The sequence below is a fragment of the Papaver somniferum genome, chromosome 5 (assembly GCF_003573695.1).
Source record: "Papaver somniferum cultivar HN1 chromosome 5, ASM357369v1, whole genome shotgun sequence".
Taxonomy (NCBI): domain Eukaryota; kingdom Viridiplantae; phylum Streptophyta; class Magnoliopsida; order Ranunculales; family Papaveraceae; genus Papaver; species Papaver somniferum.
This window is the reverse complement of record NC_039362.1, coordinates 194,761,587-194,778,263: the sequence shown is the minus strand read 5'-3', so window position 1 is coordinate 194,778,263 and position 16,677 is coordinate 194,761,587. Positions and strand designations below refer to the sequence as shown.

Below are 16,677 nucleotides of genomic sequence, written 5' to 3'. Positions count from 1 at the left end.
TAAGAAAAATAGAAGATTTATTAGATAAATAAAAACAAACTACTCATCATCTTCATCATCGGAGACACTCCAAGATGCTTGAATCATATTCAATTCTTCCTTGAGCTCGGGAAAGTTAGTTGCAACCACTGACAATTGTTCTTGTATGCACTTCACCCTTGAATTGACCTTACACACACCCTTATGAATTTTTTGAAGAAGACTCAAGGTGGTAGGGTCACAACCGTCAAGGGAAGCATGTCTTTGTCTTTTGCACACATTTTCCCTTATGTGTTTGAAGGTACATGGACGAACCGGATTGGGAAACCCGAGAGAGTTGCCAATTGAATCAAACCTACGATCACGACAAATTTGACTAATCAAGCATGGGTAACCTAACATCTTGATGGGTGAAGTCATCGAGATCATTTGAGAGATGATGAATCCACAAATATCGAGACTTGGAACACCTAATTCAAGGAAATAGACCAATTCTGCAAACTCATGACTCCACCAAGAATTCTCAATTGTGGAGGGACACAAATTGGAGATACCAAGTTTTCCAAAAGCCATTAAAGCAATACTAAGATCGTTAGTAGGAAACTTTCCTTGATTCCAAGTCACCTTCTTACCGCGAAGCCCAAGAGAGATATTCACTTGGTCTAGGTAGACGAAAATTTCCCAATGGAATTTTGGTAATCTTCGAAATTAATTCTTTATCAACAAGAACTCTTTCTTTATTTATCATGGATTTGAATTCCATCTTATTGAGATCAACATCATGAATGTTGGCATAGCAAATTCTTGTAAGAGAATCAAATCCTTGACCAAGACCATCAAAGGTGTTTCCAAGATTGAATTTTTTAAAGCAAACTAAATCCTCCTCATGCCCACTAGAAAGATCCAATTTATTTTCTAGGATAAAACCTTTAGATGAAATATTTTCAAAAATTCTAGTATAAGAATCATTCACAAACCTAATTCTAAGAAAAATCCATGCTAGAGGTATTTGAGCTTTTATAACTTCTTTTGAGCTCTTAGAATTCATCATAAGATCTAAAATCAAGAAGGACCAAGAGGAAATCATTTACTTGGAATGAACCTTGAACACCCTTTCTTTTGATTTCTTCAAAGAAGTTTTAATGGGGGAACCACAAAAACCCTAAGTGTTCACGTACGCGGACTGTTGGGATGAAAGAGAAGGTACGTGAACTTCCTTCTTTTATATGCCCAGCTAACGGGCTTGGACCCGTTTAGGAGACCGCGACCCACAAAAGGAATTGTAGGATTTCTTAGGTGTTCGAAAACCAAGATAAGCAAACAAGCTTATGAGAAAAGAAAAACATTAACCCAAGTACACACAAACAAACCGTTCTTGCCCCATTTCAAGAATATATACAAATGGGGTAACGCCAATCAAGTTACCAGGTGGCGAGATGTGCAGAGAGATTCTCATGCACCATTTCCGGTTGATATTTGTGAAAGGTACCAGTGATATAATCATAGTAATGATAATAATCAGGGTTGACTGAGCTTTCTATTTTTCTCTTTGGATGACTAGAAGGAAGATTCTTCCGATTTTTAGTCCGTACAGTATTGTTTGTATGTATAGGACCTTTATCGGGATAATTCTTATACTTAACAGAATTAAGTTTTTCTAAGAATTTAAAAACATTTTCGAATGCTCCGAATAGATCTTTGTCAACTTATCCATTATGATAGTATTCCTCAAAAAGATTAAGAGTTACTCTAGTGAGAGTCCATATCTTTGAGCGCAACGAATGTTTCTTCAATCATCCATTCTTTTTATTTTTTCATTTAGACTGAATTTCATCATCTAATTTATCCTTTTTAGATGAATCGAGATTATTATGAGAAACCGGAGGTTTTACCCATAATAACATTTGAACAATCTTCATGGAATCCTGGCGTGCGTTACAGATGCCAAGAGCAAGTTTTCCAAAGAAATTTCCCATAAGAAAAATTTCAAGTACCTAACAAACACAAACTTATCAGGTTTAAGGTGTTTGCCTGCCCTAATACCAATTGAAAAAGCGGGGGTACAACAACCACTCCCAATATTTCGCTTAGCAATTTGTATGGACAAACTCCAATATACTTTCAAGAGAATCAATAAGACTCGATCTTAATAAAGTATATCGAAGAGTTATATCTCTCTTTCTTGATTCAATTTTTACTCAAGAAAATAGAAATCTACGAGTCTAAGTGAATACAAGAGAAATCACTTGAACGGTACCAAAGACCAATGTTCAAGGATCAATCAATTTCAATCAACAACCAAAGGACACATATCAAATTGATTGATTCAAACGCACAACCTGTGATATTTCAACTATAAAAAAAATATAATGCGGATTAGAAATAACACATACACCAGAATTTTGTTAACGAGGAAACCGCAAATGCAGAAAAACCCCGGGACCTAGCCCAGATTTAACAACACACTGTGTTAAGCCGCTACAGACACTAGCCTACTACAAACTATCTTCGGTCTGGACTGTAGTTGAATCCTAATCAATCTCACATTGATTCAAGGTACAGTTGCGCTCCTTACGTCTCTGATCCCAGCAGGATACTACGCACTTGATTCCCTTAGTTGATCTCACCCACAACTAAGAGTTGCAACGACCCAAAGTCGAAGAATCTAATAAAAAAATCTGTATCACACAAAAAAGTCTACAGAATAGATAAATCTGTCTCTCACAGATAAACCTACAAGTTTTGTTCAGTCTTTTGATATATCAAGGTGAACATGAACTAATTGATAACTCGAACTTATATTCCCGAAGAACAACGTAGTATTATCAATCACCTCATAATAATCTTAATCGACGCGGAGAAAGAAGATATTATGGAATCACAAACGATGAGACGAAGATGTTTGTGACTACTTTTCTATCTTGCATATCAGAGATAAAGATCTCAAGCCAATTGTTATAGATGTTGGTGTTAGGTTTTTTAGATGTTGGAGTGGATATTAAAGTCACTCTCATTAGTCGGCGTACAATTTAATGTCAAATCTCTTACATATATATTAGTGTAACAAATTAAGCAGTAATTAAAAAATGGGTTTTGTTATCTTGTGCATCCATGCACAAGATAAGAGCCAATCATTGTTATTGGAAATGATAAAAAACAATAAAAATATATGAGAGATGGTGTTTTTTGCATTTGAGAAGGAAAAGTTTGCACTTGTATAGAGAAAAATTCAAAAAATCCATGAACATCTACCTTCACCATTATTTTGTGGATGAGTGCACAAGATAACAAAATCCTTAAAAAATTTATTTATTCTTCCTGTTTTGAAAATACACCGACTTTCCCCTACCTATCACATTGTTATATTTTTCTCCGAAACCCACAAAAGCATGTGTATAGTTCAAAAAATAAATACCCAATAAATTTAATAGAATTAAATTAAGAAAATTTCTACCTTAGCAACTGGAAATGGGTATTGACATGCCAATAAAAGGGGTTTATATTTGGACCATGCAACAGTTTCAATTCCATGTCATAAGTTCATGCGCGACAACCTAGTATCACAGTTGAGGCCATACTTCACAGATATGAATTTCAGCTTAAGATCTGTTAGAATCGCATTTCCTCAAAAGAAAAAGAAAAATGCTTTATCTAAATTGGCAACACAAAATTGGTTAAAAAATTCAAAATCAACAATTCCTGGGTGAAAAGGACATTTAGATTTTGATACTGTTTAAATGGACAAAAATGTAAAAATAGTCGGGATGTAAACAATTTCATCCTACCCATTTTCAAATACTTTTTCTTATTTTTAATTTACATCTGGATGCATCTAGTTTCATCCTTACTATTTTTTAAGTTTAAGTCAGGATAAATCCAGTTTCATCCTTGCTATTTTTTTAGTGTCCATTTCACCCATACTAATTTTTACTCATCCATTTGAACCATGTTTTAAAAATATTTGGACAAATGACCTATTTTCCGAATTGGCAAATAATGGATTATGGAAGAACAACTTGAACCAGTTTACAATCTCAAAACATTACATGAATGAGCAATGAATGCAGAAAATTGACATCAGATTGATATTTCACAAAATGAAACCCAAAACTGATAAAGCGAGAACGAAAATGCTACATGTGTTATTAATATGCCTAGGAGCTAAACGGAGCTTAAAGCCTCCAGGTACTGATTCATTTCCTTGATCATTGACAGTAACATTGGCACCCAACTCCACCGTATGTTTTTTGATAGGTGTAAAGTATTTGAGGAGCACAGTATAACTGACACGTGAAGCTAATTCAACCCTGAATGTCGTAGTGCCGCCGTTAGATACGTCCATCTTAACTTCCTCCCAAGGAACCCCAAAAGTCTGGATCTGCAGAAGATGTTTCTCATACTCAGAATGCGATTCAAATCTCGGAAGGGATATAAACCCGATGGGTAAACGTATTAGAGTGTCGAGACGATCACGAGCAGTACTAACATTGTGGAGGTAGTAATAAAGAGAAATGTTAAAAGTATGATAGTAAATTCTCCATATATAAGATTTTGCTTTATAGAGTTTGAGATTTAGTGAGAGGGTTGTATTGATTGTCTGGTTGGTAGCATCATTAGAGGCTTTATTGAGAGCAGGAACATAGAATGCTTCTATAGTACATTTTGGGAAATTATCATCAGGATCAGAGCCTAAGAAAGGCAAAGAAAATAGAAAAGATAACCCTGCAAGGACGATTAAACACCATCTACCACAACACTTTGTCGACATTGCAGTACTGTATTACAGAATACATCTACACTGATCCCCTTATGTAGGGAAGTTTTCCTGGGATAAAGGAGACTGGTGAGAACAAGTCCAGCATTTTAGATAAAGCATAGAAAAATATTTGTTAATTTAAAAAACAATAAAAGAAATATTTTATTTCTTTCAATTATAATTTGTTAAATAGAACAAAAATATTACAAATCTGAGTCTGGCTCTTTCAAGAAATTAGTTGGCACACGTGAAACAAGTTTTGTGCCAAACCCTCTTTGAAGGGCCACCTCTGTCATATGGAAAAGAAAATTTCCAACTCTAACATTGGCATCATGACTAGCCGAGAAATTACGTAATCTCTTAAGAAAGTCGATGGTCTCATCCCCAAGCCCACCGAGAGGGGTAAAGGCTAAAGTTCCAAAACCGAACCCTTGAGCATTACACTTTTCCAGATACTTCCTACGTTTGCGCGAGAGAGCTTTGTCAATGGCTTGGCCAGTTACAAAGGAACGAACTCCATTCCCTGTGAAAGGTGAAACGACCGTGACATCAAAGAAAACATCACGGCCACTATCCTAATTTAAAACCAAAACATCTGCCGGTTTTAAACTGGTGCCATTGTCTGAGAGAAAACCAAGGTCCACTTCTTTCCTTGCCGGAACACCCACTCGATAACATATATAAGCAAAAGTATCACGAATAAGGTCTTGTCTGAACTTCAGACCAAGGTCATTTTTGCAATGCACAACATGGTCTCCAAATTTGTCCATTTCGGCCGAGCAACTTGGGAAAATCCCATCATCTTCAAAAAAAAGAATTCCCAACCTATATTTGAGAATTGCACTGAAGTGTCGTGGACCAATCTTCTGTCCCAAGCCTTCGATGGGAACCGCCAACAAATAGTCTTGCGCATGTTGTACCCGATTACGCTGCCATAGAACTTTATCACGCTCTGTCATGGGGAAGCTGGTAGGCACCGATTTAACCACGATATCAAAGTAAATAGTTGCGAGGGAACTCATAGAGTGGACGGGTGGAACTTCTTCTAAACCGGGAAGAGGTAAGGTGGCACTACACGCTGTGTTAAAGTCATGTAAGGCAGTAGTAAAACAAGAACCAACATGATCAATACCTGAATGACGCAAAATGGATCTCTGCAAGGCAAAAGTCTGAAGGCAGGAGGCAAGGTAGCAGTAATTGCGGGTATCGGACATAGAGTAAGTACCCAACCCACCATATTTAAGGGGAAGAGTAACAAATCTATGTGGAAGCAACCCATATCCAAGGCCATCACCCGTGATTAAGCGTCGTAAAAACTGAAAGAGATGGGTATCAAAAGTCTCTGATGCCGAATCCATATAGCCCGGCAAAGTAGTTCTCAAAGTGAAGTACAGTCTGGAGACTCCTGTGCAGTTCCTAAGCAGCAGCAATTCGCATTGGGGGTCCTCTAACTTGCTTACCGCTTCCATCAAGCTGACAGTTTTTTGAACCCTGGCATGAACCATGTCCATGCAATAGTCAAAATTAGAGCTCACTAGCCCTCCCAAAAGTTTAACACCGTTAGATGGTCTACTAATGTGAGAAGGAAACAACTCAAGGCTCCTATTATCTGGAGAAGGCCAATAAAGCTCGGTCTTACCGATATTCATGTGAAGCTCCAGCCCCACCCCTTCCTCTTGAATGATCTTAAAAGCCTTAGCAACCTGCAGTGTGTCACGAATGATGGTTCCATCATCTAGGTACCAAGCTTGCAGCTCCAAAGAACATTGTTCCGCTATTTTCTTGACTAAGGGGTGTAAGGTAAACGCAAATAAGAGTGGCCCCAACGGATCACCCTGCTGAACCCCTTAAGCAGAAGAAAGAACATTGTCCAAGTAATATAGTCGAGCCGGTTCTGCATAACAAAACTCAACGTAACGAGAGATTGAAGGGTATTGAGACTTAACCTCTTTAAGCATTGTTGTACGGTTCACAAGGTTAAAAGCGTTTGAAAAATCAACCAACAACATGGACATAGGATTTTGTTCATCTTTCAGCTTCAACCAAGCGATTGACAGCATGCAAGATGGCTTCACTGCCCCCAGAAACACCCACCCCAAATTGGTAATCAGAAAGATAAGAGTTCATGATCTTACCAATATGTGTAGCGGCAACCTTGGAAACAAGTCTTCGCCAAATAGTGCCTACTGTTATAAAATAAAAAGTACATATTACACAATATGTGTAGCGGAAACCTTTTAGCATAAGGTTATCTTTCAATTAATTTGTAAAATAAAAAGTATATATTACACAATAATTATTCATCCTTCTATCAATCGTAAACAGGGGTCCTCTAAGTATTAATAACATACAAGGCGACACATTTACGTCATAAACAGTATAATCATTACGGAATCTAATTGTTTTGAGCTTAAAATTGGCTACCACTTTTCTAAATTTATGAAAAGTTAGAAAAGTGAAAGATCCACTTTTCAGAGGACGAAAGTAAAATTCTTTTCTCATACGAAGCAACTAATGTTCTTGAAATCTTTTTAGCGTAAGGTTATCTTGTAAGAGGCCATAACCGCAGGTATATTAAGTACACGAAACAAACTCAATTACGTTTTTTAGGTTCAGTCTTGTTTTGATAGTTCAACAGAGTTGTGCTTGTCCCATGGAACAAGAAAGGGATGCCCAACAAGGGAAGGGAACATTAATATGGGTATGGCTTTTGTATAAGAAAATAGCGGAGAAATATTTTGATGGGGGCGATATTGGATCGGGGTATGGGGACAAATGGAAAACTGCCATTTATGTGCATGGCCAGCTAGAACTTACGCAAATTTTCATCTAAAAAGTTTGTATACACGTGTTCCCAGCACCCTGTCAGAATTCAGGCTGGTAACCATGTGCGACAGCTCCCACAAAAATATCTCGAAGCTTCTCGCTCTCAGAATCAAGCCTCTCCCGATAGAATCAAGGAGCTGCTGTGGCCAAGCATCGCCTACTTTTCAAGAAAAATAAAATAAAATCCAATTTAGCAATGACTAGTATTTAGCAGCCATAAAATAAAATCCAATTCAGCATTGACTAGTATTTAGCAGCATCCTAGTTATGGAAAGAACTTAAAATCATCAGTTTCCCAAATCTAGCTAGTTGGTTTCTCTCCGTTACTTCCTATATAATGCCATACGTAAGGGTATATGTAGGGTTTGGTTACCAGCCTGAATTCTGACAGGGTGCTGGGAACACGTGTATACAAACTGACAGAAGGTGATACTTTTAGATGAAAATTTGCGTAAGTTCTAGCTGGCCATGAACACTGGGTATTGACATGGTGTGAAAGGAAAAATAGTCCAACATCGCTATAATCCGCTTAATTAACTTAAATATAATATATAGAAGGACCGCTCCACTCATTGCCAATTGATTTTAAGTTGGATGCCCGCAGACTTTAACATGGTATCAGAGCGAATCCCCAGACCTAAACCTACGTACGCTGGGTGTAGTTCGAGTTACTGGCCGAAGTGTTTAATCGATTTTGTCACTTGTACACCCGGGGTGTAGGCCAGTGCCGATAGTAGCTGAGGTGTTACCTCCTCATTTAGTCACTTACCTGTGTACACCTGTTACTGATGGATTGGTAAACTCGTATGTAGGTCCACGAGTGAGGCCCAGCGACTGGCCTTACACGTGAGGGGGCATGTGGAAGAACAAATAGCCTCACATCGCTATAATCCGCTTAATTAACTTAAATATAATATGAAAGGACCGCTCCACTCATTGCTAATTGGTTTTGAGTTGGATGCCCGCAAACTTTAACAATAAAAAAAATTGATATTTGGACCACTCAACTGTTTTAGTTGGATGGGGTAAGAGTATAAAAATGCATGTGCCAAGTATCAGTGTTCACAGATATGAATCAAGTACATTGGAAGTTGCTGGTTAGGGGCGGAGCCAGAAACTATGAGGTGGGGGTGCAACAAAAAATTTTAGGGGTGTAAAAGAGCAAAAATGGGCTCATGTATAAACAAAAAAATCTTGTTGGGCATATATTAAGTTTTGGAGCCAGGTGGGCAGGAGGTGTAACTGCCCACCCTTGTAATGGACTGACTCCGCACCTGCTGGTACTGGAAGAGCCGCCAGCAGTTCAGTCCCAAAAATTCAAAAAAATCACTTTTTTTTTCTTCATTAAACACACTTGTTTTAATCATAGTATCATTTTTAAATTATGTTATCAACCTAGTTTACTTTTCAACTTCCAGAAAACAAAAAATAATTTCTCATGATACATGCTTTAGCTCTACTGTATTCAACATGAAGGGCCTTGTATTCAATTAGCATCATGTAATAGTATCAAATGATGCTGACCGATTTTGCTCACATGTACAAGTATCTTGAGAGCAAGCACGATGGTTAACCAAGGCTGAGCGAGCTAGTAATTTTTATTGTCGCTTAGCTAAGTGGTGGGAAAATAACAACCACTATAAGCTTTGCTAGCTATACGGGGGCTGTATGGAAGTACAATAGTCCCACATTCCTAATATTATCCCCTTAGTTAACTTAAATATAATATGGAAGGACCACTCTATTCATTTTCAGTTGGTTTTGAGATGGATGTCCGCAGATTTTAACATGGTATCTGCCTCTTCTAGAACTTTCCATAAACCAGAGCGAAATCTCTGACGAAATACGAACCCACGACTTGAATCTCCCAGTCTTCTTTTGTCCAATCTAATTTCCTTTCTACTGTCAAGAGTCTCCATTGATACAAAGAAAATCTTCCTCTCTGGGTACAGAGGCTTCTCTTTCTCTCATTTTTGTTCCCTGGTTGCTATTCCAAAGTAACCAAAATAATCCGCCATGAATCTCTGCATTGATTTTATAGCATTGATTTGGGACATTTTAATTTTGTATAGTCATGTCATAGGATAACATGTATAGGTACAAATCATATAGTTAATACAAGAAACATATTCTCAAAATATTAATTTCAAATTCATTATTGGTTGTGCTCATTGAAAAGTATTGTACAAATATAGAATAATTGGTGTAAATCTCATTAGATATTGGTCAAATATGATTGCCCTGGGCCCTCCCTTTTTTTATAAATATTTTGAATGTGGTACTACTTTGCTGGGAATAGTTCATTTACAATATTGGCTTCTTATCAAAAACATTGAAACAAGAACTAGATGGATTATCTATACAACAATGACTTATACTCCCCCGTTTCTTGGAAAAATGTTACTTTCACTTTTTCATTTTATCCTAAAAATAGGTCAAATCGAAAAAGTGAAAGTAAAACTTTTCCAGAAACGAAGATAGTAGAATTTAGAGTTGCACTCATTTTAGGTTGTTTGCAGGAAATTGATAAATACGGGTCAGAGTCAAAAATACGTAAATGTTTTTTCGTTCTTGCCCGCTGGAAGGCAAAAATACATAAATGCTTCACCAAAACAACTGATCGCTTTCATAATGGAGGTATATTACACTTTAATTAGATGTACTTTATTTGGTGGCACAAGATGCGACTAATTTTAGACATTCACGGCACCTGGGTGGTTTTACCTTTTTATTTGGTAGTGTAAGTGTAACAAGAAGACATACAAAGCAATTAAATTAGGCTGGCAGCTCGCTCAAGTAATCGAGAAATTTATGCAAAGCAGAACTTATATTTATTTTACCTTGAAACATGCAAAGTAAAATAAAAAACAGTGGTTCTAAACGAACCGAAGGAAACAAACTAGAGCAAAACGGCTTCTCAAATTATTACTTTTATTTTATTTGTGGGTCCCAGTGGGGCTCGCCCTTAAAGAGACGTGCATAGAAGGGATTGTGAGAGGCGGGTTTTCTCTTTTGTGGTTTTTCTCTCTGCGTGGTAGGGGTAGACAGGTTTGGCAAGTTTTGCATTACGCGGTTTGTTGGGTTTTGTGGAAGGAACGAAACGGAAGGGTTTTCGGAGGTCGTCATAAGTGTGTGCAAGAAAGTATTGATTTGGTCAAACAAGTAGTAATTTTATGGTCATGTGATAATGGTACTTTCAAGTTTGTTGTCCCAAATTTTGTCTGGAGTAATTGGGATACTCTTATGTGTTGTAATTGACCTTGTTGGGGTTTTTTTTTTTTTTTTCTTTTAATATAACCTTTTGTTTCAAAAAAAAAAAAAAAAAATGGTAGGTTTACGTTTATTCACTGGCTATTTATTGTGTAATTTATCAGGACCTTTAGATAATTAAATTTGAGAGTGCAATATCATTCTGTAAAATTTTGCTCGTCATCATGTTTTAAACTTGAGAGTAAATAGGGCCAGAACCTTCAAAGTTGTAAATAAATTTTTTTATTATTTTTTTTAATTTGGGGAGTGCTAGAACCTTACAAGTGGTTGATATCTCTGGATCGTCTATTTATGATTCTTGTTAAAAGGAAGCTTATTCAGAGAACACTAATGTGGCTATGGCTTTTTTTGTTAGTAAAACGTAAGACAATGTAGTGCACCACAATTATTTAGTGTTTCAATTAATTACGTGCCATGAATAACACAATTCAGAAACATTAGACGGATGCAATGAATCCACAAAATTAACATCAGATGTTTTACAAAATTAAAACCAAAACTGATAAAGCGAGAACAACAAAGCTACATGGGTTATCATCAGTACGCCTAGAAGCTGAAGTGAGCCAGTAACGACCTTTACGTCCTGAATTATTTCCATTTCCTTGATCGTTGACAGTAACATTGACACCCAACTTCACTACATACTTCCTAGTATATCCTGAAACTAATTTAACTCCGAATATCAGAATGCCACCATTAGAAACTACCAACTTACCTTTCTCCCAAGGTATGACATGGCGGCAAGTGACGCACAATGATTACACGTTACAGAATTGCAGGCCAAGTCTGTGATCCGCCGTAATGGCACAATGCGAAGCAATAATAGCGCAACGTAAGCCATAATAACGGTATACGGTATAGACTGTCAAGCACTAAGATAGTGGAACCCTGCAGGGCCAGTGAAGCGCAAAGGTGACGCTACACTATAAAGTACATTGGCTAAGTAATGAAACTTATTGGCCGACACAATGAAACTTCATTGAATGAAAGGCAAGACGAGTCCAAAGTGGACAGATGCAACATGCGATGTTGGCATTAATACATATCTATGGAATTGAGTTGGCCCAAACTCAAGGATGATGCAAGAGTGAAGAATAGTCCAGGAGTTGGTCTATGGCATTAGTTCAAGGCTGGCCAAAGCTTGAATAATGCAAACAAGTTAGTAATGCGAGAGTGGCATTGTTATTGCCAAGCTAATTGGCGAAGTGAAGCATATATGACGCATGAGTAACTAGAGTGAGATAAGGAGTTGGCCCCGATGTTTGAAGCACAAAGATTGTCCGTGCATTAGCTTAGAGTGATAAGCATGCATGGACAAGATGCTTGAGCATTGGAGCGAGGCATAACACAGTAAAGCGCAACAGAGTGCAAAACCGCTCAAGTGACGTTTAGGAGTTGGTTATTGGCTTTGCGAGCATGCCAATGAACTGAGACAAGATGGAACGGTTATAAAGCGTGTTTATAACCATATTAGAGTGTTCATAACCACCAAGAACAGGTATGGCATCAGTTGGCGTGACAACACAAAAGGTGGTAGTTAAAGGTGGCGGTTATGGAAACTACTTGGACACTTGGATGTCCAAGGCTTATGCAAGCGATTGCACAGAGTTTTGGCCTGATCATTAGCTTGTATAAATAGTTAAGGATCAATAAATTTAGTGTTGTTCGTTTGGAGAAGAACCACTTATGTAGAGTGAATTTTAGGCATTCACCAAGAGGGTGAATGGCCTGTTTTGATCCATGTGATGGACGAGTTTTGTAATCTTCCTTTAGTGCAATAAAATGGGTTTGTTGCAGTATTCTCTGTGTTCATTATGTTGTTGACGTTGTGTGAGAACATAGCAGAATCTCTTATGCTTATGGGAGCATGAAGAGTTAGAGAGAAAGAAGAAAAGACTTTCGTTGTGCAAAGCCTTATGAGTGAAGGCAGATGCATATTTTGATGCAATTATGCAAGGCTGAATGATTTTGGTTGAAGTTGATTCACTAAACCACAATCCGGTCATGTCCCATCAAAATTTTAGGCGATTAAATGGCATGTGACACAAGCAACCTCAAAAGAGAAACCACCTGGGGTTGGGAAACCGAGTGATTTTAGGGGCTTGTTTCCCGAGCTAGGATGTTGTTAAACACCTATTATACCCCTTATAGTACTTTATGTAGAAAGTAAGGCGAGAAACAAAGTTTTAAGGCTCTTCGCCAAACCAGGAAACTGATTTCCAAATTGGACTCTCTTTCTTGCCCCAGAAGACAAAAACACATATAAATAATTTGTTTCGTGATCTGTTGAAGATAGAGAGGCTTTGTTTTTGAAGATGACAATACCATCAAAAGATCCTAAGAAGATGAAGATTGAGAAGAAAGATGAAGACTTATTGTCAGATGAAGATCTGGCTCTTAAGCAAAAACTGGAGCTGTATGTTGAGACGGTTCAAGACCCGTCGCCAGGGGTGCAGAAACTAGCGTTACAAAGTATGCGGCATGAGATTCGGAACTCAACTAGCTCAATTACTTCTGTGCCGAAACCACTTAAATTTCTCAGGCCACATTACCGAACCCTAAACTTATTTTGCAACAATGGGAGGTGATTCAGAATTGAAGAGATATCTCGCTGACATACTATCAGTTTTGGCTATGACCATGTCTGCCGAAGGAGAACGGGAGAGCCTTACGTATAGATTGTCGGGTTCACCGGGAGATGTTTGTTCGTGGGGTCATGAATATGTCCGTAACCTTGCTGGAGAAATCTCACAAGAATACAAGATGCGACTTCAGCAGAATCAAGATGTGCCAACGGAAGATTTGATGGAGCTTGTGCAACAAATTGTTGCATTCAACATGAAGCACAATGCCGAGACTGAAGCTTTAGATCTTTTAATGGAGGTTGAGGACCTTGATTTGTTAATTGACGCTGTTGACGCTTCGAATTACAAAAAGATATGCATGTAATCCGCCTGGATAATCATTGTCAAGCAGTTGTTTACTATCTGTAATGATATTCAACAAAAAAAGTAGTTTTGTTATATACTTGCACGGCATGGTGTTCACTTTGTGCTGGATGAGAATATGGTTTGGGATGATGACGAAAGGGAGTCGTGTCAGGAAATAATCAACAATATGAAATTAAGTGAAGGTTATCTCAACCTTGCTCGTGACATTGATCTTATGGAACCTAAGTCTCCTGAAGATATTTACAAGACGCATTTGATTGACGGCGGGGTTGCTGCTGGTGCAAGTGTTGATTCGGCCAGGCAGAATTTAGCTGCTACATTTGTGAATGCATTTGTCAATGCCGGTTTTGGTCAGGATAAGTTGATGATTCCTTCAGATGCTTCAAGTGGTGGTGGCACTACAGGAAGCTGGCTTTTTAAGAATAAGGAACATGGCAAGGCTAGTGCAGCAGCAAGTCTGGGTATGATTTTGTCATGGGATGTGGACAATGGGCTTTCACAACTTGATAGGTATTTCCAAAGCGATGATACCCATGTCATCTCTGGTGCATTATTAGGTGTTGGGATTGTGAATTCTGGTATTAAACACGAATGTGATCCTGCAATGGTACTTCTTTCTGACTATATAAATAAACAAGATCCATCAGTCCGCATTGGAGCAATTATGGGGCTAGGTTTAGCATATGCAGGAACCCAGAATGAACAGATTTATCAGCAATTATCTCTGGTTCTCGGTGATTCAAGTGCACCATTGGATGTGATTGCATTTACTGCAATCTCATTGGGCTTGGTCTTCGTGGGTTCGTGTAACGAAGATGTAGCTCAGTCAATTACTCTTCATTCCTCTTCCGGGTCGTAGAGTTTATCGTCAACACCGTCAACGACTTTTTCGACATCAGAAGGAGCAGCAGCATAACCTCCAAGGCCTTTAACCTTAATGTTGGCACGATCGCGTTTCTTACGCATCAGCTTCATAGCATTGTCAGCATCACGACCCTTTGCGTGGAGGCCTTCGATCTGGCGCTTCAATCTGTCATTCTCGCGCTCGAGACGGTGCAAGGCAAGTTCATGAGATTTTTGTCTCCTGACTAAGGCCTCGTGATGGATCTCACCAACCTTTCGAACAAGTGAAAGACCCTGCAAGGAGATAGGTTAAACATTGCAGAAGAATTCGGAATTCAACAAGGAAGGAAGACGTATAAATTACTAAAACACTTACGGCGAAGTGAAATTGAGCTGCACGGTCAAGAGCTTGATCTATGTCAGTCATCTGTTCGTAACAATGACGATCTACCGGCAGCATACTGGAGAGCATAATGCCGCGAGCTCTCCGGTATGCTGCCGGTAGATCGTCATTGTTACGACCAGATGACTGACATAGATCAAGCTCTTGACCGTGCAGCTCAATTTCACTTCGCCGTAAGTGTTTTACTAATTTATACGTCTTGCTTCCTTGTTGAATTCCGAATTCTTCTGCAATGTTTAACCTATCTCCTTGAAGGGTCTTTCACTTGTTCGAAAGGTTGGTGAGCTCCATCACGAGGCCTTAGTCAGGAGACAAAAAGCTCATGAACTTGCCTTGCACCGTCTCGAGCGCGAGAATGACAGATTGAAGTGCCAGATCGAAGGCCTCCACGCAAAGGGTCGTGATGCTGACAATGGTATGAAGCTGATGCGTAAGCAACGTGATCGTGCCAACATTAAAGTTAAAGGCCTTGGAGGTTATGCTGCTGCTCCTTCTGATGTCGAAAAAGTCGTTGACGGTGTTGACGATAAACTCTACGACCCGGAAGAGGAATGAAGAGTAGTTGCCTGCGTTTTTTTTTTTTAGAAATTTCCCTGCCATTCTTCTTAGGCTAGAATAGGACTCTAGACATCCAGTTTGATGCTTCAATTTTGCGCTCCTTATTAGCTCTGCTTATTTCCCTTCCCCTAGATGCGCACCAATGAATCTTTTACTACTTCGTAAGGACCTAGCGACCAGTTGTCACTCTTAATTTATTTTTCCTTCTTTAACGGAATGTCTGCTTATTTTCTCTCACTTTGACTGGAGAATTCCATGTTGACACTTATACAATATTTGTCATTTGATACCTTGATATTTAGCTCGTCGACCAGCAATCTTTTCTGGAAAGACACCTTGTTCGGATGTAGGCGCCCTCGACAATCTTGCTTATATCTCATGCTTGCAAATCTTACTCTTGCGTTGTAATCATTATTCGCCCCAACTCTTGGAAAGTACACTTTAGTTGTAGGAAAAAAGTTTATTGAAGAAATGCAATCTTACATTAATACGAAATTAAATCTACATTAATGAAAATATTTTTTGAGGTTGAAAGAATTCCATGGCTTGGGCTCTTCCCTCCCATTCATATTACTTAACCAACAGGCACCACCACTAGCGGGTCTATCAATTAGGAAGGGTCCTTCCCAATTCTCTCCCAGCTTTCCCCCGTACCATTCCCATGTTCTGCAATATAAGGTGCGGATTTATTGTCTGCTTCCGATGCACTAATAAGGATATTACGCTTTTCGCCCTGCCTATAGAGTTTTTGGAAGAGGCCTATGGTTCCACTATCAGAAGATGAGTCTTCAAAACATCTTTACCATACCGTTCACCACATTGTAGAGAAAAATGGTAATACTGATGAAGACATCTGTTAGAATACGAGCATCCAACTCAAAACCAATTGGCAATGAGTGGAGAGGCCCTAAGGGATTATAAACCGCAGGATCTTAGATTGCCCAACAATGTGGGACTAATAATCTCAACACGCCCCCTCACGTGTAGCCTCGTTGGGTCTAACACGTGGACAATTAAATCGGGTGACGCGGAGTAAAGACGCGGTCTAATGACTCGTCGCAAATAGCCTGCTCTGATACCATGTTAGAATA

The 16,677-nt window shown here is 38.7% G+C and overlaps 1 pseudogene; it reads left to right on the top strand.

Annotated features, from left to right (window-relative positions):
* Nucleotides 1-13,146: 13,146 nt before the first annotated feature.
* LOC113280470 lies at nt 13,147-14,641 on the top strand (annotated as a pseudogene).
* Nucleotides 14,642-16,677: the final 2,036 nt, after the last annotated feature.